We start from the raw sequence: 27,122 nt of genomic DNA on the forward strand, positions 1-27,122 counted from the left end.
TTTGATTTAGGTTATTTCAGATTCCTAGTGGGTGCAACATCAGCAGAATCCTTATCACATCAGCTCCCTGTCATCTGGGTCTGTTTGTTCCAATGTGTGTTCTCACTCCTACAAGTCAGGGGTTGTTAGTGGTGGTTTCTAGGGTCTATTTCATTTAATTCCGATGTACAATCACCTTTCTCGGTCATTCTTTTCTCCAACAGAAATTGAAATAAATATTGATATGGAGAGTATCTGATAGAATTTCTCCCAACTTTATAATCTCTGGCTTATTCCATGGGAATCTGGGAAAGGGGATTTAATTTCTGTGATGGCACTAACAACTTCCTCTGGGTGTCTTGGACGATGACTATGGAACACACAGGCTCTAGAGACTATGAACAAGACATGGCTGCCTTGGATCCTCAGGAGCTTACCATAGCTGCCTCTTGAAACAATGCTTTACACAATTCTGCCTGTAGAAAGTAGATTATTATTTGACAAACATTAATTGGCTAGTATTTTTATGTTGGGAACTGGGCTAGGAGAAATATTTAACAACACATATTCTACATTCAATACCCTTCATCATTTAGATCCACTCTTGCTCCTGTTAAGTTTTGCTTTGTCTTGACAGAGCCTCTTCAGAATGGCATGGACACTCAAAATTTCTACGAGAAACGATTTACAGTGGAAAGGTTTGTAGGACAAGCTATACTCTCTGATGCTGCTGATGCTGAGATCACAGCTGATACATTCATCCTCCATTTCTACATACTCCTCACTCTCAGCCAACATTTCTGTTGATCTGCTTTGCTTTTCCCAGAGCTTTACTGAGCTCTGAGGGATGAGACCTTAAGGGATGAGACCTTGGTTTCTGTACCCTTGTTAGGCAATGGTTGCTATAATTGCCCCTTAAGAGTAGTCACAAATGTGGAAGTACTCAGAGATAAGGCAGTGAATTTGTTGAGTCCCAGACATTCTGCCCATTACGTAATAGCGGCTGTATCTCCTTAAGGTAATCAAACTCAGTTACTCCTGGTATAGTATGTATACATGCGGCATTTTTTTTTTTTTTGCTTTTATTCTTTTGACATGAGGAGCTTAAAAACTGCCAGATGTAAAACATAAATTTAGATTTAATGGTCCCTCCACTGTGTTCCAATTGCAGCATCTCCTCCTCAACTCCCAGGAACCAGAAACTCTAGACCAGCAAAGCCAAAAGTCATGGGAAGAGGAAGCATAAGTTTTCCAAGTGGGTTATTAAGAGTGGCATTTAGACAAACCACTCCTGTTTCTATCCTTTGGTTCCCAGCCCCAGCTATCAGAGATATAACACTATAAAATAGCCATTGGTTTCATGTATATACTGTACTTTGAAGGACAGCACTGCACATGTAAGCCAGGATCTCAGTTGGACTATCAAGGGCCATCACAACATGAAATCAGGAAGGCAGCGTTTGAGTGTGAGGTTTTGGTAGGACCAGGGGCGTCTGTGTGTGTGCTCCTCATTGCACCACTCTTCCTGGAGGTCCCTTAGCCTGTGGTGATGTTATGATGGATCCTGTGATAACAAATCAGACACTCTGTAAGTTCTTCCAGAGTGGTCTAGTCAAGGACCTGCACACAAGGACAAATCTATACCCAGAATAAATACCAATTCTATTAAAGAATGAATTGATGCCCTTCTGGAGCTGAAAAGATCTGAAATAACCAATTTTCTATCCAAGTGGCTGGTTTCGTCTCCCAGAGGGGTGCCATCACTTTGAGGACTTAATCTCCACAGTGGACCAGATAGACTTTCAGCTGTGGCAGTAGCTAAATCAGGAAGGCCAGAGGGAGCCTGCACTTTGAGACCCACATGCGGGCTCTGGTACAGATTGGACCATGGTCTGATTGGCCTTTCCAGGCTGATTAGTACAACAGGAACTTTCTTTTCACAGCAGAGTGAAAAGCTCAGAGTGAATTCTTCTGGCTATTCTCTTGTAATTGAATATTAATCCTAGCACTCCACTCAAATTAATACCCCTAGCATCTATTTGAAATGGATACATTTCAACTTTGGATCTATTACTTGCTCTGTTTTGCATTTTTAGGTGCCCTAGTTTCAGTCTATGCTGTCTCATGCATTGTTCATTGTAAAATCTGAGAGAGCAAAATTTTTTTTTTCTTGGTAATTCTCTTTGAATTACATTTATTAAATATAACAGTGAAGGCAATAACTGTTATTATTGAACAGCAGCAGGCAATTTTCTTGAAATATGTTTCACAAAATCGGGGATTTTTTGCTGGGTTTATATGCTTGTGCTCAGTCTGGCTCTTTGCCACCCCAGGGACTATAGCTTGCCAGGCTTCTCTGTCCATGGGATTATCCCGGCAAGAATGCTGGAGGGGGATGCCATTTCCTTTTCCAGGGGATCTTCCCCACCCAGCGATCAAACCCACGTTTCCTGCATCTCCTGCATTGGCAGCACATTCTTTACCACTGAGCCACCCGGGAAGCCCCTGCTGTGTTTATAACATAGTCCAAGAACCTAGAGACGTGCCTAGCACGTAGTCATGTCAAGAAACATTTATTGACTAAGTAGACTCCTAAAGGGCTTTATTATCCCTATCTTACTGTTGTTAAAATGTAAAGCTCAAAATGGCTATGTGACTTTCTGAAAGTAACACAGTCAGTCAGTGGCAGAGGAAATTTGAAACTAATTCCATCTGACTTCAGAGGTGTATCTTTCCCACCACTCAATAAGGATAACAGGGTGACCCTGATGGGCAGACAAGTCATTTGTGTCTCCCAATATATGGAAAATTCAATGGTGGCAAGAAACTTATCAGATTTTGTAGCCCCAGGAGTTAGCAAATAGCTTGGTATGAAATAGGGCTTCTACAAACATTTGTTGAATAAATGACTCTTACTTAGTCAAATAACTAAGGTGAATTTGCTGCCATGGAAAGTGTGAATGATTAATCTTGCTGTGTCTATTTATTGATCATGATAGTGCTCTTTGAGTGTAATTGTTTTGCACGAGTTTTCTGATTCTGTCATACAGGACTCAAAGATGTAACCTCAGACACAAAGGATGGGAACTCATTTACCAATTGATCTTGGAAATGAGAAGATATGAGGGGGAAGGAAAAGATAGGTTCACAGCCTTATCACAATATTATAAAACAGCAAAGAGATTTCCTAAAAGATTTAACATAAATATAACCTGTCATCCTTGGTTGGAAAATTGTCACTGATCAGTTATTCTGGATTGATTTTCTTTCTATGCGAGTCCAGTGACCCCTGATGACTGTGGAGTTCTGTGCTGTGCTTAGTTGTTCAGTTGTGTCCGACTCTTTGAGACCCCATGGACTCTAGCCCGCCAGACTCCTCTGTCCATGGGGATTCTCCAGGCTAGAATACTGGAGTGGGTTGCCATGCCCTCCTCAAGGGGATCTTCCCAACCCAGGGATTGAAGTCAGGTCTCCTGCATTGCAGGCGGATTCTGTATCATCTGAGCCACCAGGGAAGGCCAAGTATATTGGAGTGGGTAGCCTATCCCTTCTGCAGGGCAACTTCCTGACCCAGAAAAAGAACCAGGGTCTCCTGCATTGCAGGCGGATTCTTTACCAGCCCATATCAATTAACTCACATAAACTTGGATTCACTATAAGGCTTAAAAATGGGAACAGAAAATTTCTCCTTGAACTTGGATTAAGTGACTTGCCATTTTTAAACTAGCATATTCAGAGCAGGGGCATTATTGAAAACTTTTTTTCATTTTCACAGAATTTATAGGCATAAATTTACTTTGAAATTTGAAAACAACGTGCAAATCTAACAAAAATGCAGAAAAAAAAGAAATATTAACAAAACAAGAGTATTTGTGGGACTGAGAAACATAAGGGATAGTAGTTCTAATCACAAAGGTGAAGAGAAATTAAGCAAAATAATCATTTAATTTCATATTTTGATTCGATAACTCAATATAAGCTTATGTCTTTTCCTAGTGAAAATATAGCCAAAAATATTTGCTTCATCAATCGACAAGACTGTCAATATAATTCCAAATACAAAAAGGACTAAAAAAAATTGAGGAACAGTTTTTACTAGTTAACAGTCAAACTGGTCTGACAGACAGACAGCCTTGGAACACTGCACTGCTGGCTGACAACTGGCATTTAAAAACGACATCCTCAAATATAAGAAAGGAACCATTAAGAATTTTGCCTTACAAAGACAGAAATATAGATCAATGGAACAGAATAGAAAGCCCAGAGATAAATCCATGAACCTATGGACACCTTATCTTCGACAAAGGAGGCAAGGATATACAATGGAAAAAATACAACCTCTTTAACAAGTGGTGCCCGGAAAACTGGTCAACCACCTGTAAAAGAATGAAACTAGAACACTTTCTAACACCATACACAAAAATAAACTCAAAATGGATTAAAGATCTAAATGTAAGACCAGAAACTATCAAACTCCTAGAGGAGAACATAGGCAAAACACTCTCCGACATAAATCACAGCAGGATCCTCTATGACCCACATCCCAGAATTTTAGAAATAAAAGCAAAAATAAACAAATGGGACCTAGTGAAACTTAAAAGCTTCTGCACAACAAAGGAAACTATAAGCAAGGTGAAAAGACAGCCCTCAGATTGGGAGAAAATAATAGCAAACGAAGCAACAGACAAAGGATTAATCTCAAAAATATACAAGCAACTCCTCCAGCTCAACTCCAGAAAAATAAATGACCCAATCAAAAAATGGGCCAAAGAACTAAACAGACATTTCTCCAAGGAAGACATACAGATGGCTAACAAACACATGAAAAGATGCTCAACATCACTCATTATCAGAGAAATGCAAATCAAAACCACAATGAGGTACCATTACACGCCAGTCAGGATGGCTGCTATCCAAAAGTCTACAAGCAATAAATGCTGGAGAGGGTGTGGAGAAAAGGGAACCCTCTTACACTGTTGGTGGGAATGCAAACTAGTACAGCCGCTATGAAGAACAGTGTGGAGATTCCTTAAAAAACTGGAATTACAACTGTCATATGACCCAGCAATCCCACTCCTAGGCATACACACCAAGGAAACCAGATCTGAAAGAGACACGTGCACCCCAGTGTTCATCGCAGCACTGTTTATAATAGCCAGGACATGGAAGCAACCCAGATGCCCATCAGCAGACGAATGGATGAGGAAGCTGTGGTACACATACACCATGGAATATTACTCAGCCATTAAAAAGAATTCATTTGAATCAGTTCTAATGAGATGGATGAAACTGGAGCCCATTATACAGAGCGAAGCAAGCCAGAAAGATAAAGACCATTACAGTATACTAACACATATATATGGAATTTAGAAAGATGGTAACGATAACCCTATATGCAAAACAGAAAAAGAGACTCAGATGTATAGAACAGACTTGTGGACTCTGGGAGAAGGCGAGGGTGGGATGTTTCAAGAAAACAGCATCGAAACATGTATATTATCTAGGGTGAAACAGATCACCAGCCCAGGTTGGGTCCATGAGACTAGTGCTCGGGCCTGGTGCACTGGGAAGACCCAGAGGGATCGGGTGGAGAGGGAGGTGGGAGGGGGGACCGGGATGGGGAATACATGTAAATCCATGGCTAATTCATCTCAATGTATGACAAAAACCACTGCAATGATGTAAAGTAATTAGCCTCCAACTAATAAAAATAAATGAAAAAAAAAAAAAAAGAATTTTGCCTTATTTCTTTTACTTTGGAATTTTGAGTGTCAAAAATAAGAAGAAATGGGAAAAATACCATCAGGAAACTTACGTTGTTTTAGCAAGTTAAATTTTCTCAGTTTAAACTTTTTAGCTTCTAAGAAGAAAGTGGAGTTTCCTTGATATTTGATTCTGGAGCTTCCCAGGTAGCCCAGTGGTAAAGAACCCACCTGCCAATTCAGGAGAAACTAGAAGCATGGGCTCGATCCCTGGGTTGGGAAGATCCCCTGGAAGAGGGCATGCAACCCACTCCAGTACTCTTGCCTGGAGAGTTCCATGGACAGAGGAGCCTGGCGGGCTGCAGTCCATGGGGTCACAGTGAGTCGGACATGACTGAAGTGACTTAGCAGGCAAGCACACATAGGTCATCTAAATATCTACTTTAACATTATTTAATATTCTTTTGGATCTGGATAGTTACTTTGTGTGTGTGTATGTGTTTGTGTTTGTGAGAGAGAGAGAGGAGACAGGTGGAGGTCGGGTGGAGGGTGAAGAGAAACAGAGAGAGACAGAAAGAAAGGTGGGTGTATTGCTAGTTAAATCTATTGCAAGTCAAGCCTGCTAGCATAAACTTTTGATAGATTTAGCCTGAGGAATATCACTGGCTATTACCATCTTCTTTTCAACAGTGGAGCCAAAATATGAATGCATAACATTAGATTGTATCCCAGTGGAAAAGAACTGAGAGATATTTCTGAAACAGAGTAGGGAGGTTTGCACCATTCTGTTATAATTAATACTTTTCCTGGTCTTTGGATAAAGAAGCATTTATTGCCCTTTGCTCTGAGCTGGCATCCTTTATGATGAATTTACTTTGAACTGTAAAACAAAGAGATTTTTCAAAGTATAGACTATAAAGAGATGAAAGCTTCTAAGAGGGTGACCAGTATGCTGAGAGAAATAATTCCATTCATCATGTAGGTTTATATTTTACCTAGTGGGATTAGGAAAGAGAAAATCACTCTTTCTGCACAAGGATAAGTGAAATAAATCTCAATAATAAATGCAAAGCTGAATTTTATAATTCCAAATTAATGAATACAGATAATAAAAAGCAGCCCAAAATCAAATTGATCAAATGCTTAAATAAATTTAAAACCATAAGTAATATCAATATCATCATATGAATATTGCCAGAACAACATAAGAGGTCCTAGTGCGGCAGATGACAGGAGGACCAAGAAATTCATGAGGTATTTATGAGGTAATATCCCAGGAAGAACCTTACCCAAGTCCCCACATTATGGGGTTCCTCCATCTGATGGTTTCATCTGGTCAGTTCTGGCATTGCTACTCCGCAGCACCTGAAGTTATTTTTTCAATCTGAAACATTTAGAGAGGTACAGAGACCGCAAAATGGCACGAAATGTATAGAAGTGACCCAAAACAATAATACAGCATGGTGGTAGAAGAACACACCCTTCTACTGAGAAGGGTCATAGAAGAAAAGAACCCTTCTACTGGGGTACCCTCATCAAGGCATGACAGGAGACATAAAAATTCTGAAGTCATGGAAGTCAGGTAGCAAATTTGAGACCTAGGGTATTTATGCACGGAAAGAAGCCAAGACTGCATACCAGGATTGAATGTTTAATGGAGAGCTGAGCCAGAGGAGCAGCTCTGTCAAGACAGAACCCTGGAAAGCAGGTGAGCTAGAGGAGGCAGAGGGGCTAGGTCATCTAAGTTAATTAGGTAAAGTGCATCTCTCCCTGGCCTGAGGCTGTTTGTAATAGGCTGGCTGGATGCCTGGCACAGGAAGGCGCCAACTAGCACTTGAACACAAGAATACTGCTGAGACCGTAAATAGACCTGGGTCCAGTAACACCTCTGGGACAGCTCTTTCTGCCTGAGCCCTCTGGTTTAATTTGTTCTCTGCTGGTGCTGCTGCTTCTGAGGTCCATATGCCACGTTCATCTTCATGTGCTTCCCGATAGCTGCATGAACTAGTTTTTTCAGTAGGGGATTTGATATTGGCTTTAGAATAGGCAAACTTTGAAGGGAGTTGAAATTAAGTAGAGGTCAAGAGGAAACACCTAAAATATGAAGTCCTGTTAGTGTCTCATGGCAATAACAGCATTCTGGTTGAGTAAAGCCTTTTTTTTCCCCTCCACTTTTTGAGGCTCCAGGCAGCAAAGACCTTCTCAATCCATACCAACTTGGCTATACACTCTGGCCCACTACCCACAAAAAGTCCCTAAGCCAGGTTCTTCTGGACCCTTCGTAGAGCCATAAAAAGATTGATAGGGTGGATCCAAGATGTCTGTGACAAAATCTCCAAGAATGACTTTCTCCCACTCCTGAAAGCTGGATGGAGTGAGCAGCAATGAAAAGTCCTTGTTCCTTAAAGTTTTCCTCAGGATATCACTCACTGTTTAATATTCCTCGCTATCACATGATGGGGTGGAAAAGTATATCAAGGATGAATTATTGTTCAGAAATGTTTCTCATTGCTAGGAGTTACAGTTTATAATTTTGAGCTAGGAAATAGTAGTTTTACTCATTAGTAAAGAGAAAAACAAATATTTTAATGTATGTATGTAGAATCTAGAAAAATGGGTATAAGTTAACCTAGTTCCAGGGCAGGAATAGAGACGCAGGCATAGAGAATGGATATGCAGACACAGGGGAGGAAGGGGGGGATGAATTGGGAGATTAGGTTTGATATAAATACGCTACCATGTGTAAAATAGATAGGGAGGGGGAAGCTGCCGTATGGTACAGGGGTTCCAGCTCAGGGCTCTGTGGTGACATAGAGGGGTGGGATGGGGTTGGCGGGAGGGAAGGTTAAGACAGAGGGATATATGTGTACACATAGCTGATTCATTTTGTTGCACAGCAAAAACTAACACAACATTTTGGTCATACTACAATTGAAAAAAAAGAAGAATGAGAGAAGGAGGGTGGAGGTTCTAGATGAGACCTCCACTTAACGGCGTACGGACGTGGGTCCTGACAGCTGAGTGGGAATCAGTCAGGGACAAAGCTGTGGGCGGGTGGAGGTTTGCAGAGAGGACGTCCCCAGCAGGGGAGAAAGCCTGGAGGTGAGAGAACAGGGCACGTTAGGGGAAACTGCAAGTAGCTTGATATGCTGCCAGTGAGAGAAGGAGGACAGTGAGACATGAAGTTGGAAGCATGATAAACGGAAGGGTCATGAAATGTCCTTGCTGGCTCTACCAGGGAATTTGAACTTCCCCCTCATGAGCATGGGGAGCCCAAAAAGATTTTAAGTGGTGGAAATCATGATCAGATTCCTACCTGTTAGCCTTTTATATGTTTCTTATCTATTTAGGTCTCTGCACCTGAATATTCATTGGAAGGACTGATGCTGAAACTCCAATACTTTGGCCACCTCATGCGAAGAACTGACTCTTCGGAAAAGACCCTGATGCTGGGAAGGATTGAAGGCAGGAGGAGAAGGGGATAACAGAGGATGAGATGATTGGATGGCATTGCCAACTTGATGAACATGAGTTTAATCAGACTCTGGGAGTTGATGATGGACAGGGAAGCCTGGAGTGCTGCAGTCCATGGGGTTGCAAAGAGTTGACATGACTGAGCGACATAACTGATTTGAATGTTGAAAAAATGGGAATGAGAGTTTCTCTGCTTTCTTCTCAATATGAACATCTCTGCTAGTGGCTTCTGCAAAAGTTCTATAGAAGAATACCTTTTGTGACAAGATGGGTGGATTTCATATTATTTGTATAAATTTGAGTAGGAAGAATATTTTTCAAACAAGCATTCAGTAGAAGGATTCCATTATTTTGACGATTTTTTTTTTGGTGATTGCTTGCCATCTCATGCCAACTACCCTCTGGTTACAAGTGGATTTCAAGCTTTTTGCCTGCAGCATTATGGAGGTCATTCTGGCTGTGGTTTTATGCTCAGTCAGGCTAAAAAATTTCCTCCAAGAGTCTGAGTTAGTGTCTCTGGCGACCTTTCAACAAGATCAACAATTGGAAAGCATTTGGGTTCATAAGAATCCCCTGCGGAGCTTGTTAAATAAAAGATTCCTATATCCTACTGTCAGGTACTCTGTCTCAGTCCGTACAAGATGGGACCCAGAACCTCCATTTTTAATAAATGCTCTAGGTGATTCAGAAACAAATGGTCTGGTAATTAGACTACCTCCTTCCAACCACCCCCCCTCCTTTATATAATTTGTTTATATTTTACCTGATTTCTGAAGTGGAACTTAAATCTATTAAAGTAAATAAGGAATTAAGACATGATTTTGCATTATATTCATTTCACTATTTTTGTAACCTGTCTCAGTTTAAAATAATGAAGATGTGGATCTTGTTAGGTGAATGGTAAGGTATTCCAGGAGGTTAGAAGTGGCCTTGCATGACATTTAGAAATTAGAATAGCCTGTTAGGGTAAGGCACAGTTGTCTCTTGCATATATTAGAAGTGGAGGTGTATTCTGGGGCACTGAGACCCGGGATGTGTCCTTTAGTCCGGCAGCATCGGCATCACTTGGGACATGATTAGAAATGTAAATTCTTAGCCCCACCCTGACCTACCGAATCAGATCTTTAGGGTTGGGGGTCCAGAAATCTGTTCTTTCACAAGCCCCCCAGGAGATTCTGATGTATATGAAAAGTGAGAATAATTGGTTTAGTGCACTTCTGTCTCTCCATGGAGACGATATGTTTGGGCTTTTTTTAAAAGTTTGATAGTATATCTTACACTGTGGAAATGTTGCTGGACTTGTTTCTCTAAAATAAATTCACATCTTAGAGTGATTTAATTAGGAATTGGTTCACCCTAAGGAGACAACAACAAAAACAACAGTGAATTTAAAAGGGAGAAACTGCTTTCTCTCTTAAACCACAAGTTAGAACAATTCAGGCCTAAATTGACCTTCCATGATATTAGAGCCCAGGGCTCCTTTTATTTTATTGCTCAGTCTTACAAGCATGCATCCCTAGATTCACTCATTACCTCCGAGGCTTGCTGCAGCCAGAGCACATACCTCTGCCTTCCAGTCAGCAGAAAGGAGAGGATGGCCTGGGCGCGGGAGACACAGACACTGTGGCCACTTCCACGCCACTGGCCAGGACCAAGCTATTGGTGGTTGTTAGCTCCCTAGAAGGTGGCAATATGTGGTTTTAATTGAAAAAGGTAATCTACTCAACTCAAATTCAAGGGTTTTATCATTGAGGAAGAAGAGCAAAAGAGAAATTGGGTGAGGAGTTGGGGATGGATTTGTTTCTTCTGCCACAATGGGAGTAGACACTTATCTGGGAAACTTATTTCTGATATGTTCTTTTTCTTTCTTTTCAAACCTTTACTTCCCTTGCACATAGTTTTAAAAGATGTTTTCCATTTTTCCGCTTCATATTTTTATCTAGTTTTTGAGTCATTCTCAGTGGTTTGAGGAAAAGATTGCTTAATCCTATAGAAGTTATAATGATGAAATGATTCTTGCTGTTTATCTACTTATCTCTATATCTGTCTGAATGTGTTCATAATGTTTCCATGACAAACTGTTGCTGCTTTCCTGGCATATGTTTATGTATGTGAATATATAAAGAAATTCCCATTAAATAATAATGCTTCTAATGTCCCACTTTCTCAGAGTTTATGAGTTATGTCATGTCAGAGAATAATTCCAAAACCTTTAGGGAAATACCAAATTTACATGGTAATATCAATGACTTATTTTAGACAGCTTTAAATAATTTGCTTCTCATTTTTTCCAACTTAATATTTCCTGACATTTGAACCAGACAATGGCTGAATACAAATGTTTTATGTGCTCTTCAGTGGAGACACCTACTGTAAAATGGTTATTGCAAAGCCTATTAATCATCCCTTTCTCTGAAATATTCAGTTCTTTAAAGCTGATTGCTATTAGCTGTTCATATTATTTTAATTAGAAGAAAACATGGCTGCTGAAAATTAGCTGAAGGTTCTATAAATAAAAGTATCCATCCTGCAGAGTCAAATTTTAATTAACCTTTTAGCATGCTAACCTTTCCACTGGATTTTTTCAGGACTTGCAGCCATTCATTTTGTTCAAAAGCCATATGGGCTATTTTTCATCTGCATGTAATCCAAATCTGTGAGAGACTGCTCATGGAATACAAACACTGTTCATCAGCTGTCACTTAAATACCTTTATCGAAATTAAAAGACATCCAGATCAATACAGTATGGAATGGTGGAGGAAGAAATACACAAAACAGAATTAAATAACTCTCTTCTTTTTCCTATTTATCTTGTCACGTGAGCCACAACTGGTGTCCTGACTTTGCACTTGTTAGTTTCTTAAAGATAGACTACTTATTCATTATTAAAGCAACATCAGGCTGTAATTCCTAGGAATCAGACAGTCCACTTTTATTCTTAGTTATTGTCTACATGAAAGGTGTTTTCATAAGCTATTTGTTAGAAAATCCATATGTGACATAAATAAGCATTTTCTTCTGATTGATTTTATGTGTTGCTATGACTATGACTGTGAAAGAAGTGCTGAATCAAAGCACAAAATGTGACTGGACCCTGAATTCACTTCAGTTCCCTGTTACTAGAAAAATCAGTTTTGAGAAAACAATGTTTCTAATTGTTATGCAGTCAATGAAAACCGTCAAACACAACCATAGCAACCACTGTCAGAACCTGACCTTAATAAGCAAAGAAGCCTGATATTAATTCAGTTTCTATGGTTATATTAAAAGCAAATGTGGTATTTTCTTATTTATAATGTATAACTCTCACAACTCTCTATTTATTATAGTAATCAACTATATCAAATTTATTGTACTTAGTAAAAGAACCAAATGATAAAACTTTGCATTTTGCAAATAACAGCCTGGATCTTCAGTGGTGATTTGGTGACTCTAGTTTTAAGAGGGAAACACAAGGCTGACCATTGAATGCTTGAAGCTATTCATTGCTATTATCATACGCTACCTGGAAGCTCCTACTTCTCTGACCATTGCTTTTCTGCCTTTTGGTTATGTTTCTTCCTGAAACCCAGTTCCTTACAGGGAAATGCTTTGCAAACTGTACACATACAAGATATAAATGTTAGTTTTTGCTATTTGTCTGGACAGAAACTTAGACAGTCAGGCCAGTGATTAAAGCCCAAGAGTTTAATGAATACAGACCCTATACTTTGTCCTTCTCAGGACAAAGTGAGAATCTAGAATATTGGATAAAAAGAGACAGAAAAGAACAGATGTGGATTTATAGTGGGTGAGCCATAGAGTCAGGCAGCTCTGACATATATTCCAGTCTTTGGTTCTCTCCTCCAACCTCTGAAAACACTTCCCGTCCTCTCACCATAGGAATGAGTGATATGCAGTCTCTGTAATGACCCCTGATGATGATGATCCCCACCTCTTGGTATTTACCTCCTTCTCCTCTAATGGATTTAGTGACTTGCAACTGATGAGCTGAATACAGCAAAATTGATCGGTTATGACTTCTGTGATTGGATTCCAAAAGACAGTGACATCCAGCTTGCCAGCATTCTCTCACTTTTTAGCTTGCTCACTGTTATGAAAATTCTAACCTACAACAGATTTCCCAACCAGGGGATCTGGCAAAGGAACTAAAACCCTCAGGGAATTTGATTTGGAGGCCAGTGGGATTTGATCACAGGACTGACACAGGAATGGGGAAACAGACTCTAGGAGGGCACAAAAAATATCTTGTGTGCACCAGGACCCAGGAGAAAGGAGCAGAGACCCCAGAAGAGAATGAGCCAGACTTGCCTGTGAGTGTCCAGGAGTCACCAGTGGTGGCGTGGGTCGACAGTGGACTGCTGCAGGTTTGAAGTGAAGTGAAGTGAACATTCCCAGTTGTGTCCGACTCTTTGCGACCTCATGGACTGTAGCCTAACAGGCTCCTCTGTCCATGGGGTTTTCCAGGCAAGAATACTGGAGGGGGTAGCCATTTTGGGCACTGAATACTTCAAGTCCTTTTGAAGGAGGTAGCCATCATCTTAGTTACTTCTAGCATAGTTTGGTCTCAGGTCAAACAACATGGAGGGAACACAGCCCCACCCATCAACAGAAAATTGGATTATAGTTTTACTGAGCATGGCCCTGCCCATCAAAACAAGACCCAGTTCCCCCCACAGTCAGTCTCTCCCATCAGGAAGCTTCCATAAACCTCTTACCTTTATCCATCAGAGGGTAGGCAGAATAAGAATCACAATCACAGAAAACTAACCAAGCTGATTACATGGACCACAGCCCTGTCTTACTCAATGAAACTATGAGCCATGCCATGTAGGGCCACCCAAGACGGATGGGTCATGGTGGAGAGTTCTGATAAAATGTGGCCCACTGGAGAAGGGAATGGCAAACCACTTCAGTATTCTTGCCTTGAGAACCTCATGAACAGAATGAAAAGGCAAAAAGGTATGGCACTGAAAGAAAAACTCCCCAGGTCCGTAGGTGCCCAATACGCTGCTGGAGAAGAATGAAGAGATGCAGCCAAAGGAAAAAAGGCACCCAGTTGTGGATGTGACTGGTGATGGAAGTAAAGTCTGATGCTGTAAAGAACAATATTGCGTAGGAACCTGCAATATTAGGTCCATGAATCATGGCAAATTGAAAGTGGTCAAACAGGAGGTGGCAAAAGTGACTGCTGAAATTTTAGGAACCAGTGAACTAAAATGGACTGGGGTGGGTGAATTTAATTCAGATGACCATTACATCTACTACTGTGGGCAAGAATTCCTTAGAAGAAATGGAGTAGACCTCATAGTCAAGAGAAGAGTCCAAAATGCAGTACTTGGGTGGAATCTCAAAAACAAAGGAATGATCTTGGTTTGCTTCCAAGGCAAACCATTCAATATCACAATAATCCAAATCTATGCCCCAACCAGTAATGTTGAAGAAACTGAAGTTGAAGGGTTCTATGAAGACCTAGAAGACCTTCTAGAACTAACACCCAAAAAGATGTCCTTTGCATCATAGGGGACTGGAATGCATAACTAGGAAGTCAAGAGATATCTGGAGTAACAGGCAAGTTTGGTCTTGGAGTACAAAATGAAGCAGGTAAAGGCTAATAGAGTTTTGCCAAGAGAACAAACTGGTCATAGAAAATACCCACTTCCAACAGCAGTTGTCCAAGAGACAGCTCTACACATAGATATCATCAGATGGTCAATACTGAAATCAGATTGATTATATTCTTTGCAGCCAAAGATGAAGAAGCTCTATCCAGTCAGCAAAAACAAGATGGGGAGCTGATTCTGGCTCAGATCATGAACTCCTTATTGCAAAATTCAGACTTGAAGTAGGGAAAACTACTAGACCATTCAGGTATGACCTAAATCAAATCACTTATGATTATACAGAGAAGTGACAAATAGATTCAAGGGGTTAGAGCTGATAGACAGAGTGCCTGAAGAACTATGGAAGGAGGTTCATGACATTGTACAGGAGGCAGTGATCAAGACTATCCCCAAGAAAAAGAAATGCAAAAAAGCAAAACTGTTGTCTGAGGAGGTCTTAAAAATAGCTCAGAAAAGAAGAGAAGCTAAAGACAAAGAAGAAGAGGAAAGATATGCCCATCTGAATGCAGAGTTCCAAATAATAGCAAGGAGAGGTAAGAAAACCTTCCTCAGTGATCAATGCAAAGAAATAGAGGAAAACAATAGAATGGGAAAGACTAGAGATCTCTTCAAGAAAACTAGAGATACCAAGGGGACATTTCATGCAAAGATGGGCACAATAAAGGACAGAAGTGGTAGGGACCTAACAGAAGAATAAGATATTAAGAAGAGGTGACAAGAATACACAGAAGGACTATACAAAAAAGATGTTCATGACCCAGATAATCACGATGGTGAGATCACTCACCTAGAGCCAGACATCCTGGAATGTCAAGTCAAGTGGGCCTTAGGAAACATCACTTCGAACAAATCTGGTGGAGGTGATGGAATTCCAGTTGAGCTATTTCAAATCCTAAAAGATGATGCTGTGAAAGTGCTGCATTCAATATGCCAGCAAATTTGCAAAACTCAGCAGTAGCCACAGGACTGGAAAAGGTCAGTTTTCATTCCAATCCCAAAGAAGGGCAATGCCAAAAAACTTCAAACTACTGCACAATTATACTCATCTCACACACTAGCAAAATAATGCTCAAAATTTTCCAATAAGGCTTGGACAATTGGTGAACTGAGAACTTCCAGATGTTCAAGTTGGTTTTAGAAAAGGCAGAGGAACCAGAGATTAAATTGCCAACATCCACTGGATCATAGAAAAAGCAAGAGAGTTCCAGAAAAAATTTGCTTTATGGACTGTGCCAAAGCCTTTGACTGTGTGAATCGCAACAAACTGTGGAAAATTCTTAAAGAGATGGGGATACCAGACCACCTTACTGCCTCCTGAGAAATCTGTTTGCATGTAAAGAAGCAACAGTTAAAACTGGACATGGAAGAACAGACTTGTTACAAATTGGGAATGTAGTATGTTGAGGCTATATATTGTCACCCTGCTTATTTAACTTGTATGCAGAGTACATAATGTGAAATGCTGGGCTGGATGAAGCACAAGCTGGAATCAAGATTGCCAGGACATATATCAATAACCTTACATATTCAGATGACACCACCCTTATGGCAGAAAGTGAAGAGGAACTAAAGAGTCTCTTGATGAAAGTGAAAGAAGAGAGTGAAAAAGCTGGCTTCAAACTCAACACTCAAAAAATGAAGATCATGGCATCTAGTCCTACCACTTCATGGCAAATAGATGAGGAAACAATGGGAACAGTGAAAAACTTTATTTTCTTGGGCTTCAAAATCACTGCAGATGGTGACTGCAGCCATGAAATTAAAAGACACTTGCTCTTTGAAACAAAAGCTATGACCAACCTAGATAGCATATTAAAAGCAGAGACATTACCTTGCCGACAAAGGTCCAACTTGTCAAAGCTATGGCTTTTCCAGTTGTCATGAATGGATGTGAGAGTTGGACTATAAAGAAAGCTGAACACTGAGGAATTGATGTTATTGAACTGACTTGCTGGAGAAGACTCTTGAGAGTCCCTTGGACTGCACGGAGATCCAACCAGTCAATCCTAAAGGAAATAATTCCTGAATATTCACTGGAGGACTGATAATGAAACTGAAGCTCCAACATTTTGACCACCTGATGCGAAGGGCTGACTCATTTGAAAAGATCCTGATGCTGAAAAGATTGAAGGTAGGAGGAGAAGGGGACAACAGAGGATGAGATGGCTGGATGGCATCACTGACTCGATGAACATGAGTTTGAGCAAGCTCTGGGAGTTGGTGATGGATAGTGAAGTCTGGCGTGCTGCAGTCCATGGTGTCCCAAAGAGTTGGACATGACTGAGTGACTGGACTGAACTGAATTGTGATGAGCTGCAGTGTTGTGCTGTGAGATGCCCTATGGAGAGGTCTACACAGTGAGAATCAAGAGAGGACGTTCAGCCAACAGCTCAGTAGGAAGAAGGACCTTAGTCCAGGCTCTATGAAGGTCTGAATCATTTCAACAATACCAGGAGTGAGCTTTAAAAATAATCCTTCCAGCTGAGCCTGAAAGTAAGCCATACCCACACTTGTGATCCATAGAAACTGTGAGTTAATTGCTATTGTTATTTTAAGCCGCCAAATTATAGATTATTTGTTACACAGCAAAAGATAAATATTACAGCCAGACTCTGAAACAGCGATACAATCCAGCCATGTGGAGGGCAAGCTGGAAAGGATTGGAATATGGAAGGGAAGGATCCCCTTGCCATGCAGGCAGGTCAACGTCTGGGGACATGATCAGCAAGAGACAAAGGAAAAGAGAGTGAGATAAATAAAAAGAGACTATCAAGCATAATCTCACTCAGGGGTCAGTGTTTAAACTGGAAGCAAGGACCACAAGAACATTGTCTGAAACCAGAAAAAACCTTGGCAGTCGGAGTGGAGCCTGTCACAGGATCTCCTCTTCCTCACAGGTTACCACAGATTCGAGGAATCACAATTAGGGAAGTAAAATTCACTCTGTTCATGATAGATCTTGCCACAATATCCTCTATTTAAAATTATTTTACTGTCTCAGGACAAATAGAACTCAGATATATAATCATAAATTATATACCTCATATTTCATATTTGACTATAGCGTTTTCTTCTTTCTCTGATTCATAGAGACATCACAGGACGGTGTGGGTGGGATGTGTGTGTAATGTCATCCGAGGAAAGTGCAGTGTTATGTGCTATCTGAAACCACTGACTGCAGCCGTCCCCACTGAGATGCTTCTCACTCACAAAGCTTGGAGTTTGCAGGGCATGCCACTTACAGAAAAGGCATGCTTCCGTAGTTATCTGTGGCTTGGTTGATAACAGCAAAGAGCTTTCTGCGATTGTCACTCAACCTGGGATCCAGAGAATTCTCACAGTTCCATTAGGGACTTTTGAGAGAACTGTTTCAGGAATATGGTGAGTGATAATCTTAGATAGAAAAATGTCCCCTTAGGTCTTTTTTTTTCTTCTTTTTTTTTTTTAACTTGGAAGACATTGACATTTATTTTTACTTTCCCACATCACCAGTCAGGGATATGAGTGGCTTGTATCTCCATCTCTTTGCCCTTTCATACTGCAAATCTCCATCAGGAATACATAGCACTATCAAGTGACTATTACATCCAATGCTGAATTCATTCTTTGGTCATAGCCTTAACATCAACTGGATTTGGTACCTTCAGCCCTCTTTGAAATTGCCTACTATTCCATCTTTTGAATTGGAGGGTTTATCAGGAAGACTTGCTTTAACAGCTTGTGCCTAGGCCTACAGAGCAAATAGCTTCATCTAACTGACTGTCAAGCTCTCAGCACACCCCACTTCCTATATATCTCAGATTTTCCAAAAGAGAGATTGGACTGCGAAATGCTGGATATGACATCTATAATCACGATCAGCTCTCCTTTGACCCAGCTAATGATTCGTGCCTCTGGAAAAGAAAGACATGGCTATGTGGATAGCTCCACATAGAAAGACATGTGGATGCTCCACTGGGCTACCCATGGGGTGGAGCTAAATCATACTTAGTATCATAAGTGTTAGCATTTTCTCAATATTTACTCTAGTTCTGCTTTGCTCATAATACTCTAGAGTCAATGGGTGTACTGTATTCTCTTCCATATCCTGCCCAAGGTGCTACCAGTGTTGGCAGCCAGAGATTAAGAGTGGTCTATATCAAGGGCAGGCTTCCACTGCCCCTGGAACCTTGCTCCTAATATTTAAGACGTGATGCTTAATGGACACCCTCTGATGAGTCAGTGTAACTTGAAACACCTCAATCTACTCATCTCTTAGAACTTTGCTTCCATGAGAAAATGGAAAATGAGCAGTTTCTTCGAGTACATCATTATAGATCCAAACTTCAGCTGTAAGCATATGTTTCAGTTGTAAGCATACAAGAAGATATGTTTAGAAAAGTGTTTTTGAGTATTGATTTCAAATATGATCTATGACCTTTCTCAGTTATAAAATTTCATTTATACCAACCTCTTTCTCTTTTCCTGCTTTCAATATAATTTTATCCCTTTTTTATTTCACTTTTTGATTGCCTTATAATTTTAAATAATAATATGTAAAATTTGTTGATTTATCATTTATAGTCTGCCTCCCTTTCCCCTTTCTATACAGATGATCTATTACTTAAATTAGAAGGAAACAGTTTATTTGTTAAAATTCAGCATGAATACTTGCATAGAATTTACTTTTTCATTATGTACTCCTTTCCAACAGCTGCCTAAGAAATGAAGGGAATTTTGTAAATCTTTGCATAACTGCAAATATCTTTATTTCACTTTTATATTTAAATGAAAAAAAATCTAGGTTGAAAATCATTTCCTCTCTGAATCATCAGGTGTTGGTTTTGAAAATCTTGAAGTATTTCTGATTCTCCATCTTTGGATGTGATCTCTTTATTATTAATTGTTTAATATTGCCTCTTTAACATAGTATTCTAAATGTCATGACACAATATACTTTGTTTTGTATGTTTAAAGAAATTAAGTGTACTGGTAAATTTTTCAATTTGGAAAAGTACAGTCTTTAGTTTTGAAAAACTTTCTTGGTAAAAAAATATTTTTTATGTTCATGACCTTCCTCCTATTCTCCTATGAAACTTATGTCAATTGGTTATTTGAGATCTTGGTTTGGTGCTGTTAGTTCTTAGCTTTTCTCTCACATTTTCCATCCTCTTGACATTTTTTTATACTTCTAAGTTTCTGTAGAAATTTTGTTTCAACAATCTTATCTTAACTAAGAGTTCTTCCTTCTAAATATCAGCCCTTTTTATTGACACAAATCCTTCTATCTACCTGATATATTAATTTGCATTTTTGTTTAATTTTGAGAAATTCTTGCATTTCCTGCATTATCTTTCCTCTGAATTTCTTTTTTGGCTTTGCCTTCTTGGCCTCCCTCTTGAGGCTTTCTGCATATTTTCATGATTCTTGGTGACCATTCTTTTTAAAAAATTTTTATTTTTATTGGAGGCTAACTATTTTACAATATTGTGGTAGTTTTTGCCATACATTCACATGAATCAGCCATGGGTGTACGTGTGTTCCCCACCCTGACCCTCCCTCCCCATCCCATCCCTCAGTGTCATGCCAGTGCGCCAGCCCCGAGCGCCCTGTCTCATGCATCCAACCTGGACTGGAGATCTACTTCACATATGATAATATACGTGTTTCAATGCTATTCTCTCAAATCATCCCACCCTCGCCTTCTCCCATAGAGTCCAAAAGTCTGTTCTTTACATCTGTGTCTCTTTTGCTGTCTCGCATATAGGGTCATCGTTACCATCTTTCTAAATTCCATATATATGCGTTACTATACTGTATTGGTGTTTTTCTTTCTGACTTCTCTCTGCATAATAGGCTCCAGTTTCTTCCACCGCATTAGAACTGATTCAAATGCATTCTTTTTAATGGCTGAGTAATATTCCATGGTGTATATGTACCACAGCTTCCTTATCCATTCTTCTGCTGATGGACATCTAGGTTGCTTCTGTGTCCTGACTATTGTAAACAGTGCTGCGATGAACATTGGGGTACACGTGTCTCTTTCAATTCTGCTTTCCTCAGTGCGTATGCCTGGCAGTGGGATTGCTGGGTCGTATGGCAGTTCTATTTCCATTTTTAAAGGAATCTCCACACTGTTCTCCATAGTGGCTGTACTAGCTTGCATTCCCACCAGCAGTGTAAGAGGGTTTCTTTTTCTCTGAACCCTCTCCAGCATTTATTGTTTGTATATTTTTTATAGCAGCCATTCTGACCGGCATGAGATGGTACCTCATTGTGGTTTTGATTTGCATTTCCCTGATAATGAGTGATGTTGAGCATCTTTTCTTGTATTTGTTAGCCGTCTGTATGTCTTCTTTGGAGAAATGTCTGTTTAGTTCTTTGGCCCAGTTTTTGATTGGGTGGTGACCATTCTTAACAAGCAACAGGCTTTCAAATTTTGATTGAAAGCTCCATACTATCTGTGCTTGTAAAGCTCTCCTCACTCTTGTGGAAGGGGCCTGGATGATGGCCAGTCAGCCCCCAAATTTCAATGCAGGAAAGTCTATCCTGGGAATCTTTTTGTACAGAAAAAGTTCTCTGCTATTCTACCTGGAGCCTGACCATTGGGTTCTAATAATCTGTGTAGGGCAGGGGAGAAGTCTTAGAGTCACACTGTCATGTATACTGTGGGTCAACAGTTACTCTTACTTTTAAGTATGTGCCTCTTTCTTGCTCTCCTATGTTCCTTTTGTTCCCGTGACTTTATCTTCACCTGTTATCAGTGATTCAATTTCCAGTTTCTGGCCTCAGAGATTACTTGTATTCAGTGTGTGGGAGCTGGAGGAGGAGAAGTGAAGGTGCTGAACACAGACTTTCCAACTACCTTCCATCTCCCTTCTCCACCCACTTCCTCCACACACCTTTTTTTTCCTCTGTAATTTTCTGTCCTCCTCTATCAAATCTTCCCAATCTTGTGCCCTGCTGGGATACTGAAATGACTGGTGGTGGAGACCAGCTCACTTTTTATTAACATCTCCCTCTGCATGGCAGAAGCCTGAGATTCTAACTACCAATGTCATTTTGCTGCTGTATCTGCTAAAATTTTTCTGAGATCTCTTGTTTTTTAATCTTGGAGCTGATAAACAGGTGTTCAATATGGTATTCTCAACTTGAAGCTGTCTTACATAAGATAAACTATATATATGGATATCATTTATTGAGCATGTAGGTAGCAGACATTGTACTAAGCACTTTATTTCATGTAGCATTCATAATTTCCACTTTACTCATGAGGAAACGGACCATCAGAGAGATAATAAAGGATGGTATAATTATAAGATGTCCAATAAAAATTTTGATTCCAGTGAAAATTGTATTTAACTTCAAAAAAGTTTAATTAACTATAAGAAAAGAGACTCATATGAGTGAGGGTGTGTTTCATCCCACTAGACAAGCCTGAGCTAATGTCAAGAGTATGTGAATGTTTTCTTATGATAAGTTTATATCTCAGGCAATTTACATCTAATGAATGACAGAAAGCGTCTTTTCTAATAAACATTGAAAATTTGGAAAAGAATGGATAATTTATTATTTTGGATTTTTTTTTTCTAAGAGTTACTGAGAGCTTATCTGAAATATATATCCTTCAATGTGGCTGTCATAAATATTACCTTCAAGGATTTAATTCTAATCAGAGTTAATTAGTGAGTGAAAAATTTGCTATAATTTAACAGATAAAGGCTGTAGGCCCCAAGATATAAATAAATAGAAGAAACTTTTAGCAAGGAAAAGGATGCAAACGTCCTGGGATTGCACTCCTAGCAAACTCAGTCCATTTTCTTCTCAAACAAAAAGAATCTTGATCTCATTAAACAGAATGTTTAAACCTCACACAGATAGTGATAGACAGTGCTCAAACTGCTGTGTGGGTTTCCAGTCTTCAGAATAGCTGTAGGCTTACAAATATCCAGCTACTTTAAAAAAAGTTTTCTTTATCATTTATAAAAAATGCATCAAAAATTTTTCACCAACCATAAAAGACTTTTTTCCCTAAGGTAAGAGAATAATCAGTGTGATTTTTGCTTCTTTACTCCTACTCTTACAATCAAACAAGAGAACCAGACTTGAGATGAAGTCGTGTATTACCTTTGGGAACTCTTCCTAGTAGAGTGAGATTGGGGCTCTTCTCCAACCTGTGTTTTGGAGCTATACTTCAAAGATCCTGGAGCTAGAAACACTGGAATTTTGCAGGTTTTTGTTTTTTTTTTTTTACTAAATACTCTCCAGGGGAAAATTTTTTTGGAGGGTGAGTGGGAAGAGGGCCTGATATATATTTATAAATTTGTTTGTAACTTTTTATTTTGTTATGCTTTTTAACTCACAGAAAGTTTTCAGGAATAGTACAAGGAACTAGGAATACCCACATAACCTATATTATACCCGGATTCAACTCTTTACTTTTTGTCCCATTGGTTTCTCTCTATATACTTGCATATTATTATTATTTTTGTGAATCATTTGAAGGTAAACCAGAGAGATGAATTTTAACCCCTAAATAATGCACTGCTTATTTCCTAAGAACATGTTTTTCTCTTACCTATGGCTAACGTAGTTATCAAAATGAAGATATTTTCTTATATTTTCTATCTTCAAGATCCAAACCAGGAACATCAGTTCAGTTCAGTCCCTCAATCATGTCCAACTCTTTGCGACCTCGTGGACTGCAGAATGCCAGGCTTCCCTGTCCATCACCAACTCCCGGAGCTTACTCAAACCCATGTCCATCCAGTTGGTGATGCCATCGAACCATCTCATTCTCTGTTGTCCCCTTCTCCTCCTGCCTTCAACCTTTCCCAGCATCAGGGTCTTTTCAAATGAGTCAGTTCTTGGCATGAAGTGGCCAAAGTATTGAAGTTTCAACTTCAGCATCAATCCTTCCAATGAATATTTAGGAATGATTTCCTTCAGGATGGACTGGTTGGATCTCCTTGCAGTCAAAGGGACTCTCAAGAGTCTTCTCCAACACCACAGTTCAAAAGCATCAGTTCTTCAGTGTTCAGCTTTCTTTATAGTCCAGCTTTCACATCCATACATGACTACTGGAAAAACCATAGCTTTGACTAGATGGACCTTTTTTTGGCAAAGTAATGTCTCTGTTTTCTAATATGCTGTCTAGGTTGGTAATAGCTTTTTTTCCAAGGAGCAAGTGTCTTTTAATTTCATGGCTACAGTCCATCTGCAGTGATTTTGGAGCCCCCCCCCCCCCCCCCGCCAAAAAGTTTGTCACTGTTTGATGTTCACCAGGAACATGGATTATATTTATATTTTTATGTCTCTTTGAAAGTGAAAGTGTTATTCTCTCAGTTGTGTCCAACTCTTTGTGACCCCCATGGACTGTAGCCTGCCAGGCTCCTCTGTCCATGGAAATCTCCAAACAAGAATACTGGAATGGGTAGTCATTCCTTTCTCCAGGGGCTCTTCCTGACCCAGGGATTGAACTCAGGTCTCCTGCGTTGCAGGGAGATTGTTTATCATATGAGTTACCATTTGGGACAGATCCTCAGCCATACATAGTGGTTTTTGCCTTAAAATTTTTACTTATATAGATTAGTTGTTTTTTTTTTTTCCTGAATACCCCTCAATTTGAATTTATCTGATGATTCATTGTTGTTAGTTTCAGGTTATACGTTTTTGTCTGGAAATCCACTGAAATGCTCTTTTGCCCTTCTTAGTGAATCGTATTGGTGCACATTATTCAGACTGCACTAATATTAGTGATATCAGTTTTGATTGCTTGGATAGAGTGGTGTCAACCAGGTTTCTCCATGATAAAGTCACTATTTCCCCTTCCCAATCAATAGGTAATTGCAAAGAGGTACTTTGAGATTAAGTAAATATCCTGTTAATCAAACTTTTATCCACTAGATTGCTGTCTGCTCATGGTTTTCTAACTCCATCATTCTTTCTTCATTTATTGATCTCCATTCTACCATAAAAAGTTCATTTCCTTTCCCATTCATTTATTTTATTTTTAATTTATTCATTTATTTATGTCAGTGTGGAGTTATAGATGTTTATTTCAATCACCACAGGGTTCTCAAGGCAAGAATACTGAAGTGGTTTGCCACTCCCTTCTCCAGTGGGCTACGTTTTGTAAGAACTCTCCACCATGACCTGTCCGTCTTGGGTGGCCCTACATGGCATGGCTCATAGTTTCACTGAGTTAGACAAGGCTGTGGTCCATGTGATCAGAATGGTTAGTTTCCTGTGATTATGCTTTTCAGTCTGCCTGCCCTCTGATGGAGACGGATAAGAGGCTTATGGAAGCTTCCTGATGGGAGAGACAGACTGAGGGGGAAACTGGGTCTTGTTCTGATGGGCCCTGTTCAGTCAATCTTTAATCCAATTTTCTGTTGATGGGTGGGGCTGTGTTCCCTCCCTGTTGTTTACCTGCGGCCACACTATGGTGGAGGTGATGAGGATAATGGGGACCTCCTTCAGAAGGTCCCAGGCATGCACTGCTACACTCAGTGCCCCCAGCCCTGCAGCAGGCCACCAGCGACACACACCTCTGCCGGAGACCCCTGGACACTTTCGGGCAGGTCTGGGTCAGTCTCTTGTGGGGTCACGGCTCCTTTCTCCTGGGTCCTGGTGCACACGAGGTTCTGATTGTTCCTGCCAAGAGTCTGTTTCCCAGTCCTGTGTAAGTTCTGGTGGCTCTATGGTGGGGTTAATGGCGACCTCCTCCAAGAGGGCTTATGTCATACCTAAGTCTGCTGCACCGAGAGCCCCTGCCCCCGCAGCAGTCCACTGCTGACCTGAACCTTCACAGGAGACACTAAAAGGCTTCAACAGTATGTGAACCATGAACGTCCAGATGTTCAGGCTGGATTTAGAAAAGGCAGAGGAACCGGAGATCAAATTGCCAACATCCACTGGATCATCAAAAAAGTAAGAGAGTTCCAGAAAAACATCTACTTCTGCTTTATTGACTATGCCAAAGCCTTTGACTGGGTGGACCACAACAAACTGTGGAAAATTCTTAAAGAGATGGGAATACTGGACCACCTGACCTGCCTCCTGAGAAATATGTATGCAGGTAAGGAAGCAACAGTTAGAAATGGACATGGAACGACAGACTGGTTCCAAATAGGAAAAGGAATGTGTCAAGGCTGTATATTATCACCTTGTTTATTTAACTTATATGCAGAGTACATCATGTGAAATGCTGGGCTGGATGAAGCACAAGCTGAAATCAAGATTGTTGGGAGAAATATCAATAACCTCAGATATGCTGATGATACCACTGTTACGGCAGAAAATGAAGAACTAAAAAGCCTCTTGATGAAAGTGAAAGAGGGAAGTGAAAAAGTTGGCTTAAAACTCAGCATTCAGAAAACCAAGATCATGGCATCTGGTCCCATCACTTCATGGCAAATAGATGAATAAACAGTGGAAACAGTGAGAGACTTTATTTTCTTAGGCTCCAAAATCACTGTAGATGGTGACCTCAACCATGAAATTAAAAGATGCTTGCTCCTTGGAAGAAAAGCTATGAAGAACCTAGACAGTATATTAAAAAGCAGAGACATTACTTTGCCAACAAATGTCCATCTAGTCAAAGCTATGGTTTTTCCAGTAGTCATGTATTGATATGAGAGCTGGACTATAAAGAAAGCTGAGCACCAAAGAATTGAGGCTTTTGAACTGTGATGTTGGAGAAGACTCTTGAGAGTTCCTTTGACTGCAAGGAGATCCACCCAGTCCATCCTAAAGGAAATCATTCCTGAATATTCATTGGAAAGACTGATGCTGAAGCGGAAACTTCAATACTTTGGCCGCCTGATGCAAAGAACTAACTCATTTGAAAAGACCCTGATGCTGGGAAAGATTGAAGGCAGGAGAAGGGGATGACAGAGGATGAGATGGTTGGATGGCATCACTGACTCCATGGACATGAGTTTGAGTAAACTCTGGGAGTTGGCGATGGACAGTGAGGCCTGGAGTGCTCCAGTCCATGGGGTCGCAAAAAGTCAGACATGACTGAATGACTGAACTGAACTGATTTCACTCACCAGCTTATAATCCATTACTACCAATATTTATTTTGGTGGTCAAATTGTCCCAGATTTAGCCAGGGGGAGTATTTTTGAGCTGAATTGTGTATTTGTTTGACATGTCCCTTTTTTCTTCACTACTTACTTTTTGTCTCAACAGGCTTGTTTTATACTTTCCATGCCTTAGCACTGGTATTATCTATTTCTTCTAGGATTCCTGGTTCCCTTTAGTGGAGAACAGAATTTATAAAACAAGATCTGAAAATGACAGAAGATGGATCCTAATTCTTACCTACAAATCACTGTTTTCATCATTAATATTAG

General features: G+C 40.1%; 1 long non-coding RNA gene across 1 annotated transcript in view; it reads right to left on the minus strand.

Annotated features, from left to right (window-relative positions):
* Positions 1–27,122, minus strand: part of LOC139029704 (uncharacterized) — a 134,197-nt gene that overhangs the window by 32,613 nt on the left and 74,462 nt on the right. The window lies entirely within an intron of this gene.

Source organism: Odocoileus virginianus, chromosome 19, assembly GCF_023699985.2.
Source record: "Odocoileus virginianus isolate 20LAN1187 ecotype Illinois chromosome 19, Ovbor_1.2, whole genome shotgun sequence".
In the NCBI taxonomy this organism is placed as follows: Eukaryota; Metazoa; Chordata; class Mammalia; order Artiodactyla; family Cervidae; genus Odocoileus; species Odocoileus virginianus.